A 13,956-nucleotide genomic window follows, 5' to 3' on the forward strand; every position below is an offset into this window, starting at 1 on the left:
GCAGAGCCGGTGTTAAAAACTAAGGCACCTGTGTTTAAACGTCTCAAAATAGTTAGGATAGAGTTTCCAGGATCAGATCAGCTGATGGAAATCATGGAAGAAGCTTGGGCTACACCCAATAAAAAATACAGAATTCCCAGAAAATGGGATTCCAATTATCCTTTTCCAACTGGGGACTGTTTAAAAAGGGAAGTGCCTCCTAAAGTAGATACACATGTCATTCGATTAGTGCAAAAATCTATATTGCCTTTGCCGTCAACGTCATTAGATGATGTCACAGAAAGGAGAGTGGATGGGTTTTTGAAAACCATATTTTCTCTGACGTCCTAGTAGATGCTGGGAACTCCGTAAGGACCATGGGGAATAGCGGCTCCGCAGGAGACTGGGCACAACTAAGAAAGATTTAGGACTACCTGGTGTGCACTGGCTCCTCCCTCTATGCCCCTCCTCCAGACCTCAGTTAGAATTTTGTGCCCGGCCGAGCTGGTTGCACACTAGGGGCTCTCCTGAGCTCTTAGAAAGAAAGTATATTTAGGTTTTTTATTTTCAGTGAGATCTACTGGCAACAGACTCACTGCTTCGAGGGACTGAGGGGAGAAGAAGCGAACCTACCTGCTTGCAGCTAGCTTGGGCTTCTTAGGCTACTGGACACCATTAGCTCCAGAGGGATCGAACACAGGCCCAGCCTCGGTCGTCCGGTCCCGGAGCCGCGCAGCCGTCCCCCTTGCAGAGCCAGAAGCAAGAAGAACGTCCAGAAAATCGGCGGCTGAAGACTCCGGTCTTCATTAAGGTAGCGCACAGCACTGCAGCTGTGCGCCATTGCTCCCCATGCACACCACACACTCCGGTCACTGATGGGTGCAGGGCGCTGGGGGGGGGGGGGGGGGCGCCCTGGGCTGCAATATAAATACCTTAACTTGGCAAAACAACACATAATATAGTCAGTAAGACTATATATGTGTAAAATCCCCTGCCATAAATATCCTGAAAAAAGCGGGAGAAGTCCGCCGTGAAGGGGGCGGGGCTATCTCCCTCAGCACACTGGCACCATTTCCTCTCACAGCTCTGCTTGAAGGACGCTCCCCAGGCTCTCCCCTGCAGTTTCCAGGATCAATAGGGTAAAAAAGAGAGGGGGGCACTAAATTTAGGCGCAAATTGTGTATTATAGCAGCTATAGGGGAAAAATCACTGTGTGTAGTGTGTATCCCTGTATTATATAGCGCTCTGGTGTGTGCTGGCATACTCTCTCTCTGTCTCCCCAAAGGACTTTGTGGGGTCCTGTCCTCAGTCAGAGTATTCCCTGTGTGTGTGCGGTGTGTCGGTACGGCTGTGTCGACATGTTTGATGAGGAGGCTTATGTGGAGGCGGAGCAGGTGCCGATAAATGTGATGTCACCCCCTGCGGGGTCGACACCTGAATGGATGGACATGTGGAAGGAATTACGCGACAGTGTCAACTCCTTACATAAAAGGTTTGACGACATAGCAGATGTGGGACAGCCGGCTGCTCAGCCCGTGCCTGCCCAGGCGTCTCAAAAGCCATCAGGGGCTCTAAAACGCCCACTACCTCAGATGGCAGACACAGATGTCGACACGGAGTCTGACTCCAGTGTCGACGACGATGAGACTAGTGTACATTCCAATAGAGCCATTCGTTATATGATTACGGCAAAGAAAAATGTGTTGCACATTTCTGATATTACCCCAGGTACCACAAAAAAGGGTATTATGTTTGGGGAGAAAAAGCTACCAGTGGTATTTCCCCCATCTGATGAATTAAATGAAGTGTGTGAAGAAGCGTGGGCTTCCCCCGATAAGAAACTGGTAATTTCTAAAAAGTTACTAATGGCGTACCCTTTCCCGCCAGAGGACAGGTCACGTTGGGAGACATCCCCTAGGGTAGATAAAGCGCTCACACGTCTGTCAAAAAAGGTGGCACTACCGTCTCCGGACACGGCCGCCCTAAAGGAGCCTGCTGATAGAAAGCAGGAGGCTATCCTGAAGTCTGTATATACACACTCAGGAATTATACTAAGACCGGCTATTGCTTCAGCATGGATGTGCAGTGCTGCAGCTGCGTGGTCCGATTCCCTGTCGGAAAACATTGATACCCTAGATAGGGACACTATATTGCTAACCGTAGAGCATATTAAAGACGCTGTCTTATACATGAGAGATGCACAGAGGGATATTTGCCGGCTGGCATCTAAAATAAACGCAATGTCCATTTCTGCCAGGAGAGGATTGTGGACTCGGCAGTGGACAGGAGATGCAGATTCTAAAAGGCACATGGAAGTTTTGCCTTACAAGGGTGAGGAGTTGTTTGGGGATGGTCTCTCGGACCTCGTTTCCACAGCGACAGCTGGGGAAGTCAGCATTTTTACCCCATGTTCCCTCACAGCCAAAGAAAGCACCGTATTATCAGGTACAGTCCTTTTGGCCCCAGAAAGGCAAGCGGGTTAGAGGCACGTCCTTTCTGCCCAGAGGCAGAGCTAGAGGGAAAAAGCTGCAACATACAGCCAGTTCCCAGGAACAAAAGTCCTCCCCCGCTTCCTCTAAGTCCACCGCATGACGCTGGGGCTCCACAGGCGGAGCCAGGTACGGTGGGGGCCCGTCTCAAGAACTTCAGCGACCAGTGGGCTCGTTCACGGGTGGATCCCTGGATTCTACAGGTAGTATCTCAGGGGTACAAGCTGGAATTCGAGACGTCTCCCCCTCGCCGTTTCCTCAAATCTGCCTTGCCGACAGCTCCCCCGGACAGGGAGGCAGTGCTGGAGGCGATTCACAAGCTGTATTCTCAGCAGGTGATAATCAAGGTACCCCTCCTTCAACAAGGACGGGGTTACTATTCCACAATGTTTGTGGTACCGAAACCGGACGGTTCGGTGAGACCCATTTTAAATTTAAAATCCTTGAACACTTATATAAGAAGGTTCAAGTTCAAGATGGAATCGCTCAGAGCGGTGATTGCAAGCCTGGACGAGGGGGATTACATGGTATCACTGGACATCAAGGATGCTTACCTGCATGTCCCCATTTACCCTCCTCACCAGGAGTACCTCAGATTTGTGGTACAGGACTGTCATTACCAATTCCAGATGTTGCCGTTTGGTCTGTCCACGGCACCGAGGGTATTTACCAAGGTAATGGCCGAAATGATGATACTCCTTCGGAAAAAGGGAGTTTTAATTATCCCGTACTTGGACGATCTCCTTATAAAGGCGAGGTCCACGGAAACAGTTGTTGATCGGAGTAGCACTAGCTCGGGAAGTGCTACAACAGCACGGCTGGATCCTGAATATTCCAAAGTCGCAGCTGGTTCCTACAACGCGTCTACTGTTCCTGGGGATGGTTCTGGACACAGAACAGAAAAAAGTGTTTCTCCCGGAGGAGAAGGCCAAGGAGTTGTCATCTCTAGTAAGAGACCTCCTAAAGCCAAAACAGGTGTCGGTGCACCACTGCACGCGAGTCCTGGGAAAGATGGTGGCTTCTTACGAAGCAATTCCATTCGGAAGGTTCCATGCAAGGATCTTTCAGTGGGATCTGTTGGACAAGTGGTCCGGATCGCATCTTCAGATGCATCAGCTGATAACCCTGTTTCCAAGGACCAGGGTGTCACTGTTGTGGTGGCTGCAGAGTGCTCATCTTCTAGAGGGCCGCAGATTCGGCATACAGGACTGGGTCCTGGTGACCACGGATGCCAGCCTGCGAGGTTGGGGGGCAGTCACACAGGGAAGAAACTTCCAAGGACTATGGACAAGTCAGGAGACTTCCCTACACATAAATATTCTGGAACTAAGGGCCATTTACAATGCCCTAAGTCAGGCAAGACCCCTGCTTCAACACCAGCCGGTGCTGATCCAGTCAGACAACATCACAGCGGTCGCCCATGTAAACCGTCAGGGCGGCACAAGAAGCAGGATGGCGATGGCAGAAGCCACAAGGATTCTCCGATGGGCGGAAAATCATGTGTTAGCACTGTCAGCAGTGTTTATTCCGGGAGTGGACAACTGGGAAGCAGACTTCCTCAGCAGGCACGACCTCCACCCGGGAGAGTGGGGACTTCATCCAGAAGTCTTCCAAATGGTTGTACACCGTTGGGAAAGGCCACAGGTGGACATGATGGCGTCCCGCCTCAACAAAAAGCTAAAAAGATATTGCGCCAGGTCAAGGGGACCCTCAGGCGATAGCTGTGGACGCTCTAGTGACACCGTGGGTGTACCAGTCGGTTTATGTGTTCCCTCCTCTGCCTCTCATACCCAAGGTACTGAGAATAATAAGAAGGAGAGGAGTAAGAACTATACTTGTGGTTCCGGATTGGCCAAGAAGAGCTTGGTACCCAGAACTTCAAGAAATTATCTCAGAGGACCCATGGCCTCTGCCGCTCAGACAGGACCTGCTGCAGCAGGGACCCTGTCTGTTCCAAGACTTACCGCGACTGCGTTTGACGGCATGGCGGTTGAACGCCGGATCCTGAAGGAAAAGGGCATTCCGGAGGAAGTCATCCCTACGCTGATTAAAGCTAGGAAGGAGGTGACCGCAAACCATTATCACCGCATATGGCGAAAATATGTTGCGTGGTGTGAGGCCAGAAGGGCCCCAACGGAGGAATTTCAGCTGGGTCGATTTCTGCACTTCCTACAGTCAAGGGTGACTATGGGCCTCAAATTAGGTTCCATTAAGGTCCAGATTTCGTCTCTGTCGATTTTCTTCCAAAAAGAACTAGCTTCACTGCCTGAAGTTCAGACGTTTGTTAAAGGAGTGCTGCATATTCAGCCCCCTTTTGTGCCTCCAGTGGCACCTTGGGATCTCAACGTGGTGTTGGATTTCCTTAAGTCACATTGGTTTGAGCCACTTAAAACCGTGGAACTAAAATATCTCACGTGGAAAGTGGTCATGCTATTGGCCTTGGCTTCGGCCAGGCGTGTGTCAGAATTGGCGGCTTTGTCATGTAAAAGCCCTTATCTGATTTTCCATATGGATAGGGCGGAATTGAGGACTCGTCCCCAATTTCTTCCTAAGGTGGTATCAGCTTTTCATTTGAACCAACCTATTGTGGTGCCTGCGGCAACTAAGGACTTGGAGGATTCCAAGTTGCTGGACGTAGTCAGGGCCCTGAAAATCTATGTTTCCAGGACGGCTGGAGTCAGGAAAACTGACTCGCTATTTATCCTGTATGCGCCCAACAAGCTGGGTGCTCCTGCTTCAAAGCAGTCTATTGCTCGCTGGATCTGTAGTACGATTCAACTTGCACATTCTGCGGCTGGACTGCCGCATCCTAAATCTGTAAAAGCCCATTCCACGAGGAAAGTGGGCTCTTCTTGGGCGGCTGCCCGAGGGGTCTCGGCTTTACAACTTTGCCGAGCTGCTACTTGGTCGGGTTCAAACACATTTGCTAAATTCTACAAGTTTGATACCCTGGCTGAGGAGGACCTTGAGTTTGCTCATTCGGTGCTGCAGAGTCATCCGCACTCTCCCGCCCGTTTGGGAGCTTTGGTATAATCCCCATGGTCCTTACGGAGTTCCCAGCATCCACTAGGACGTCAGAGAAAATAAGAATTTACTCACCGGTAATTCTATTTCTCGTAGTCCGTAGTGGATGCTGGGCGCCCATCCCAAGTGCGGATTGACGGCAATACTTGTATATAGTTATTGCCTAACTAAAGGGTTATTGTTTGGAGCCATCTGTTGAGAGGCTCAGTTGTTATTCATACTGTTCACTGGGTATAGTATCACAAGTTGTACGGTGTGATTGGTGTGGCTGGTATGAGTCTTACCCGGGATTCCAAATCCTTACCTTATTGTGTCAGCTCTTCCGGGCACAGTTTCCTAACTGAGGTCTGGAGGAGGGGCATAGAGGGAGGAGCCAGTGCACACCAGGTAGTCCTAAATCTTTCTTAGTTGTGCCCAGTCTCCTGCGGAGCCGCTATTCCCCATGGTCCTTACGGAGTTCCCAGCATCCACTACGGACTACGAGAAATAGAATTACCGGTGAGTAAATTCTTATTTTCTCTGTCAGGGGCAGTCATAAGGCCATCTATGGCTTCAACTTGGATGGCAAAAGCAGTAGCTGAATGGGCTGAGGTACTGGAAGACGGGCTTTCAGCACCTTCTAGGGAGCAAGAATCCCATATAGCTGACATGAAACAGGCTGCAGTATTCTTGGAAGAAGCGGCAATAGATATGGGTACTATTGCTTCTAAAGCATCAGCCTTAACAGTAGCTGCTCGTAGAGCAGTTTGGTTACGTACATGGAAAGCTGATTCAGAATCAAAAAAGGTTCTGGAATCTTTGCCTTTTGCTGGGAATATTCTGTTTGGTAAGGAATTGACAGATATTCTGGAATCAGAAGCAGAATCCAAGAAAGTCAGGTTTCCTGCCACATATAACCCCAGGCCCAAGGGTCCGGTTTTTCGTCCATTTCGGTCGCAAGGAAAAGCAAAAGGAAAAAGTGAACGTAAGCAGCTCCAATACAATAAGTTTGGTAAGGCAAAGAAGCATTAGGCCACCAAGCTTCCAAACCAGAATATAAGCCATCAGCCTGATGGTGCGGGCCTCCGCCTGGGGGACCCCAGGGTAGGGGGCCGACTTCTTCATTTTGCACAGATATGGCAGCAGTCTACAACAGATGCCTGGGTGCAAGAAGCGGTATCTCTGGGTTATGTTTTCCCTTTCAAGAAGCATCCTCCTCGAAGGTTCTTCTGCACCAGCCCATCTCGTGTAGAGGCGAAGGCCAGAGCCCTGCAAGAAGCAGTTCAGAAATTGCTTCAGTCAGGAGTAATTATTCCAGTACCCCCTGCACAACGGGGACAGGGTTTTTACTCCAACATGTTTTTGGTTCAGAAGCCAAATGGGTAATTTCGACCCATTTTCAATCTTAAAATGCTAAACAAATACATTTTGTTACCGTGGTTCCACATGGAGACGTAACGCTCCATAGTTTTGGCCATGGAACCAGGGGATTATATGCTATCCCTGGATAAACAGGATGCTTGCCTACATGTTCCTATAGCACTGTCTCATCAGTGTTATCTCAGGTTCGCCATCCTCCAGCAGCATTTTCAGTTCCAGGCTTTACCCTTTGGGTTAGCCACAGTCCCCAGAGTATTTACCAAAATTATGGTGGTTATAGCAGCTTATCTCCGCAAGCAGGGGATAAGACTTTTTCCATACCTCGACAACCTTTTAATGCTGGCACAATCCCAGGAATTGCTCCTGAGCTATCTCCAACAGACAATAGCTTGTAGCTTGTCTACAGGAGCACAGATGGCTCATAAATTGGGCAAAGTCATCTCTGATTCCATCATAACGGATGATTCACTTGGGGGCTGTATTGGATTCAAGTCTGCAGAGAATATTTTTACCTCGGAACAAGATATCCAAGGTGCAGTTAAGGACAGAGGAGTTGTTACACAGTCAAACAATATCAATTCATGCAGCAATGCGAATGATGGGTTTGATGGTGTCAACATTCGGCATGGTGGAGTATGCACAATTCCACTCAAAACCTCTGCAGCGTCTGATTCTGGCCAGATGGAATGGAGTACATCAGACAATAAAGAAACAGACCATAGTACTTTCAGAAACGGTAAAAAGGTCATTAGCCTGGTGGCTACAGACATCCCATCTAGACAAGGGGAGACCCTTTTGGATATCAGATTGGGAGGTCCTGACAACAGATGCCAGTCTTCAGGGCTGGGGAGCAGTGTCCGGAAAATTATGGTTCCAGGGACAATGGACCAAAGAAGAATGTTGCCTGACAATAAACCTGTTGGACCTTCATGACATATACATGGCACCGATTCAGGCAAAGGACCCTCTGCAAGGGAAACCAATCCAGATCCGATCGGACAATGCAATGGCAGTAGCGTACCTCAACCATCAGGGAGGAACTCGCAGCCAAAAAGCAATGAAGGAGGTAAGTCACATACTAAAGTGGGCAGAACTCCATCTTCCAGTATTGTCCGCAGTGTTCGTTCCAGGAGTCCTAAACTGGGAAGCGGACTTTCTCAGTCGACACACCATTCAAGCAAGCGAATGGGCTCTACACCCGGAAGTATTTCAGACTCTGGTAGACAAGTGGGGTTTGCCAGAGATAGATCTCATGGCGTCCCGTATGAACAACAAAGTGCAGGCATACGGGTCAAGAACAAAGGATCCTGGAGCGATCTTTGTGGACACCTTGTCGGTGAAATGGGACTTTTATCTGGCATATCTGTTCCCTCCGATCATTCTGCTACCCAGGGTGGTGAGGAAAATAAAACAAGCAAAGGGTGCCGTGATTATAATAGCTCCGGCTTGGGCCAGAAGGCATTGGTACATAGATCTGCAGAGGCTGTCGATGGATGCGCCAATTCTGCTTCCTCAGCATCCAGATCTACTGATGCAGGTCCTTGTTATCACAGGCATCTCATTGACGATGTCGCTCTTGAAACCTCTATACTGAAGTCAAGAGGATTCTCACAACAGGTAATTCAAACTATGCTCAGTGCAAGGAAACCCTCCTCAGTTCGCATTTATCACAGAATATGGCAGGCCTATATTCATTGGTGCAGTGAAAGAAATATAGACCCAAAATCTTTCCAAGTTTCCAGGGTCTTAGATTTACTTCAAGCAGGAATGGATAAGGGTTTGAAGGTGGCTTCCTTGAGAGTGCAAGTATCAGCATTAACTGTATGGTTCCAAAAGAAAATTGCCAATATGCAGGATGTGCATACTTTTTTCCAGGGAATGCTGCGCATTCAACCGCCTTTTGTTCCTCCTACAGTGCCTTGGGACTTAAGTATAGGTCTCAAAGCTCTTCAAGTTGCTCCGTTTGAACCACTTAACAAAGTGGATCTTAAATGGTTGACAGCTAAAGTTCTCTTTCTACTGACTATGGCATCAGCTAGAAGAGTGTCAGATTTAGGAGCGCTGTCATGTAAATCTCCTTTTCTGATTTTTTTATCCAGATAAAGCAGTTCTCAGAGCTAGGTCTGGGTATCTTACTAAGGTGGTATCTAAATTCCACCTTAATGAAGAAATTGTAGTCCCGGCTTTTCAGGCACCGGGACTATCTGCGGGAGAAGCGTCGCTGGACGTAGTCCGGGCATTAAGGATCTACGTGGATCGTACCAGTGCCATCAGAAATACAGATTCTCTTCATTCTCTACGGATTTCACATGAGAGAGGATGGCCTGCTACTAAACAGACGCTAGCAAGATGGCTTCGAATGACGATTTCAGAAGCATATTCTCAACCTGATCTCCCTGTTCCGGCTAATGTCTCTGCTCACTCTACACGTAAGGTAGGTCCCTCATGGGCAGCACAACATGGCGCTTCAGCAGAACAGATATGTAAGGCAGCCACATGGTCTTCCATTAACACATTCATTAGACATTATGCCTTGGATACTTTTGCCTCTCATGACGCTGAATACGGGCATAAGGTTCTCCTGTCCAATCAGGAGCGTCCCCACCACTGAAAATTGCTTTGGGAAATCCCATTGTTATCCTGTGGATAACATGTGGACCCAGCCGGAAAAATATACATTATGGTAAGAACTTACCGTTGATAATGGTATTTCTCCTATGTCCACAGGTTCCACAGGGATCCCAGAATCAAGTGTAAGTTGCGCAAATCAGTTAGCAAATACAATTCAGGTGCATGAAAGGGAGGGGGGTAGTCTAAGCTAGAAATACATTGGGGATTAACCCCTGGTATCCCCCAGCACACTGAGCTGTACCTGTACCAAGACATGAAAGACTATATAATAGAAATCCAGAGGTCTTAGTTACATACAGTTTGCAAACGTATGATAAGCCACCAGGCCTCGACAATGCTCCTCTGATGCTGGTGGAATTCCTAACTCTAGGTCTGGGCCTGGGTTACAGAACCCTACAAACCAGCAAAGGCTCGCTACCCCAGGGCAGCACAATGCAAGAAGGTAAAGTGTTAGTATGCGTTAATAAAATGAAAGCAAAATCTCTATACAAAAATTAATATACTAGTGAGGGTGCAATTAAAAGACCAGAAGGATTAATAAATGTGTTAAGGGGGTGCTAAATAGGATCTCGCAGTGTGCTACCCCAAAGCAGCCCAGCTCCACCAATCCAGGGGGAACCGCACCCCAGACTCGCCCCAAGTACTAATAATAATAACAACCCTTCCGGATAATATAACATAATGCTACATGATAATGGCATCTGAGCAAACGTATCCTCTTTGAGAGCTAACCTACCTGAAGATACCCCTGTGATCTCCACCAGCATCAGAGAAGTCTTGTCAGGGACTGATGGCTTATCAAATGTTTGCAAACTGTATGTAACTAAGACCTCTGGATTTCTATTACATAGTCTTTCATATCTTGGTACAGGTACAGCTCAGTGTGCTGGGGGACACCAGGGGTTAATCCCCAATGTATTTCCACAGGGATCCCACCCTGATGCACCTGATTTGAGGATCTTTCTACTCACTAAGCCTCTTCCTTATTGTACGGAAGGGTGTGCATGTGTGTTCTTCTCGCCTGAATAGGGTTCTACATGATGCTCCTGTCTAATTGATTTGGAATCCAACTGATTTGCCTGAGCCAGGGGGCGGGGACATATGGACGGGCCCGTTGCATCCTGGGAGGACTGAAAGCTTGTGATCGTTTGGTGCCAATCCGCTATCGCTCCTTCATATCCCATTGTTATCCTGTGGAACCTGTGGACATAGGAGAAATACCATTATCGACGGTAAGTTCTTATCATAACGTATATTTCTTATACAAAATTAGTTGCATTCTGTGCTTAGAGGTCATGAGGATTATAGTTTGAAAGATATATACATACGTTTAAATGCACAGATGATTTTGTTTGAGGATGAAAGGAAGGGTGGTTATTTTGTTGCAAAGTTGGTTAGATGTTTCTGTCTGTTTTCGTCCTGGATAAGTCTATTTCGTAATATTTCTTAACCCTTTTAAAAACCCTGTTCTGCCTAGCGTCTTTCCTTAAGAATGGAAAGTATCCACGTGTGTCTGATAATTGCAATGCAGGCCTAACACCTCACCCCCAGTTACAGAGCATGCAATAAAACTCAACTAAAACAAACACTGAGATAGGAGTTTATCAACTATTTAAAAGTTGAAATAAAGTATCATCCTAGAATACAATGGGTGAGATTCAAATGATATATCACGCCCAAAAAATGATTTCCGTTATCGCGCATATTGCGCCCAGAGTAATCAGGTTTAGCTGTGTAAAGGGTTGGGTGCCTCGCTACTCCGGGGGTAGCGAGCTGAAATAATGATACAACGTCCCTGAGGGCAGAAACAGAACGGGTGTGGAAAGGGGTGAAAAGAATTGAATCCTGCCCAATATATCTTATGATATAAATATTGACAGTGTAGTTACCTAATATAATAAAATATCACTGCAGTATGTATTTTCTAAGCAGACCCAAGCTGCAAGGGATGAGTGTAGTTACCTAATATAATAAAATTTCACTGCAGCATGTATTTTCTAAGCAGACCCAAACTGTATATGTGTTTCTCTGTAGTGCTTTTTAACCAGTTGGTATGCAGATGGGTATTCTCCCATGGATACATTTGTAATGAACCTCAGTGGACATGCAAGAGGGAGGGAAAAAACCTGAGGAATATTTAGACATTTTACCTACAGCATTGTGGTAAAAAGTTGTGCACCCATTTTATTTGTTTTTTTTGTAAGTCTTCATCTACTACATCCTTTCTATAAGACATTTTTTTTTTGTTTTGTTTTTGTACAGTAAATATTCAAATGTGTTTTTATTTTTTTTACTGCGCGGGTGATGTATTTCTGGATGGAGCTAAAGGTACATTGGGCCTGATTCAGAGATGTACATTATACAGGAGCTACAGCCACTGCTTCTTTACACGCAAAAGTTGTGCTAAACTATATAAAAGCAGCAGGAGTTGACTGTATTAGTAAGACACACACTTCATCTATTTGTGATCAGCTGCTGTGTCCGAATACTCGACATCTGATCGTCTGAGTGAACATCGGTCATCTGATAACCCTCAGGTTACACAGCAGAAGGAAGTTCACGATTCTGGGGTCAGTGTGCAAGGCCCCCGTTTTCTTGAATTCTGTTTGTCGTCAACCCGTCACTGCCCCCAAACATCAGTAGCATATCAGTCACTGCAAGAGACATTGCAACCCCAGTTCTGAACATGCACAGATTTCAAAACAAAGTAGATGCAGATATTCATCGAGTTCACATACATATCTGAATTAGGCCCATTGTCTTCTTCTCAGAACACAACCTAAAATTCATAATTATTATGTTTCTGTTCCAGGTTTATGAACCACTCTTAGGGGTATATTCAATTGAAGTCGAAAACTGCCGTCTGTCGAAAAAAGACGTCAGTTTTCGACTTTTTAAGGTCGAATCCTGATTCGACCTATTCAATATATCCCTAAATTTTTCGACAAGTCGATGAATTCGACTTGTCGAAAAGCACGTGGATCGGCGGAATAGCTGCCGATCCACGTGCTTGTGTCGAAAACGGTTTTGGCCCCCTTTTCGACCATCTCAGTCCGACATCAAAAAGATGTCGGACTGAGATGCGGACCCAGAGGAGGAGAGGGGAGGGAGCCACAGGGAGACGGGGGCACAGCTGGCGGGCATACAGGGAGATCAGCGCTACAGTAGCGCTGCAGCTGGATGTCAGCCGCCCGACCTCACGGTAGCTTCCACCCGGCTCCAGCACGCTGCTGGAGCCGGGTGGAAGCTGCCATGAGGTCAGGTGGCTGAGTGACATCCTGCTGCAGCGCTACTGTAGCGCTGATCTTCCCTGTATGCCCGCCGGCTGTCCCCCCGCCGGTCTCCCTGCGGCTCGCACCCCTTCTCCTCCTCTGCGTCCCATCTCAATTCGACTTGAAAAAGTCGAATTAAGATGGGATTGAATAGGGGTTGTCGGATCCATTCCGACAAATACATGTCGGAATGGATCCGACTTTAATTGAATATACCCCTTAGGGTGGACATACTGTATGAATATGTGTATTAGGGAAACGTTTGGTGGGTACAGCATGCAAATATGAGTGCACACAAGGGATAATGATTTACATTTTGATTCACAAATTTTTCTCTTCCTGGTTATAGTGTTTATTTAGTGTTCCCACTAGGATGCAGGCAGAAAAGGTGTGCGGGGGTGGCATGCGCGCACAGCAAATAGAGGGTGCTGCCCCGCCGGCGTCACTCTTGGGGGCAGTGCGGCTCACGTCAGCATCACTTTTGGGTCCGTGTCCAGCACTTCCGTAGGTGCTGGGCTTTCCCAAGCTGTCCCTTTAATGTGAATAGATGTTGTGTGCATGCGCATGTTCATGCGGTGGCATGGCAACGGCAGGCTGTTTTAGCAGGGTGCCAGTAAAAGGGCAGGGTGCCCTGCTAAGACAGCCTAGCATGAAGACAAGCGAAATTGGCAGACACCGATGAGTGCATTATTGATAGAGGTATTTGCGTGCTTGAATCACAGTTGGTGGATAAGGAAAAATACTGTGAAAATGAAAGTTCCAGTTTTATTCAGATATGAATACATTTACTGTTAAGTCAGCAACTAATGATGACATAATTACAGAATTTAAAAGTATGATGCAGATGATCACCAACATGCTAGGAATCAAAACTAATTTTATAACACTGTCAGCCTTTTCCCAGTCCCACAATACATCCCCAGATGTTAATGCATTTATGCTTACAATTTAAATCTGCATGTCATAAAAGGTAAGCACTGAAGTGGGTAGTGTAGAACATACTGTGCCCATATTGCCCCAGGTTCCGGTTTTAAGGAGCTGCCAAGACAGTCTGAGACAAAAAGCGGGAAACCCATGATGAGTCGGAAGTATGCTTTGGTGGTGGTAGCCTTCAGAGGGTAGGCCAGGGCTAGATTAAGGAGGGGGGTACACAGGGCGCTAGTACCCCCAGACCTCCCTCTCTCAGAGCCCCCTGTCCGGAG

The 13,956-nt window shown here is 47.3% G+C and overlaps 1 protein-coding gene across 3 annotated transcripts in view; it reads left to right on the forward strand.

Annotated features, from left to right (window-relative positions):
* MEN1 (menin 1) overlaps nt 1–13,956 on the forward strand; it is a 183,182-nt gene that overhangs the window by 126,395 nt on the left and 42,831 nt on the right. The gene's annotated exons all lie outside the window — the stretch shown is intronic.

Source organism: Pseudophryne corroboree, chromosome 11, assembly GCF_028390025.1.
Source record: "Pseudophryne corroboree isolate aPseCor3 chromosome 11, aPseCor3.hap2, whole genome shotgun sequence".
Lineage (NCBI taxonomy): Eukaryota > Metazoa > Chordata > Amphibia > Anura > Myobatrachidae > Pseudophryne > Pseudophryne corroboree.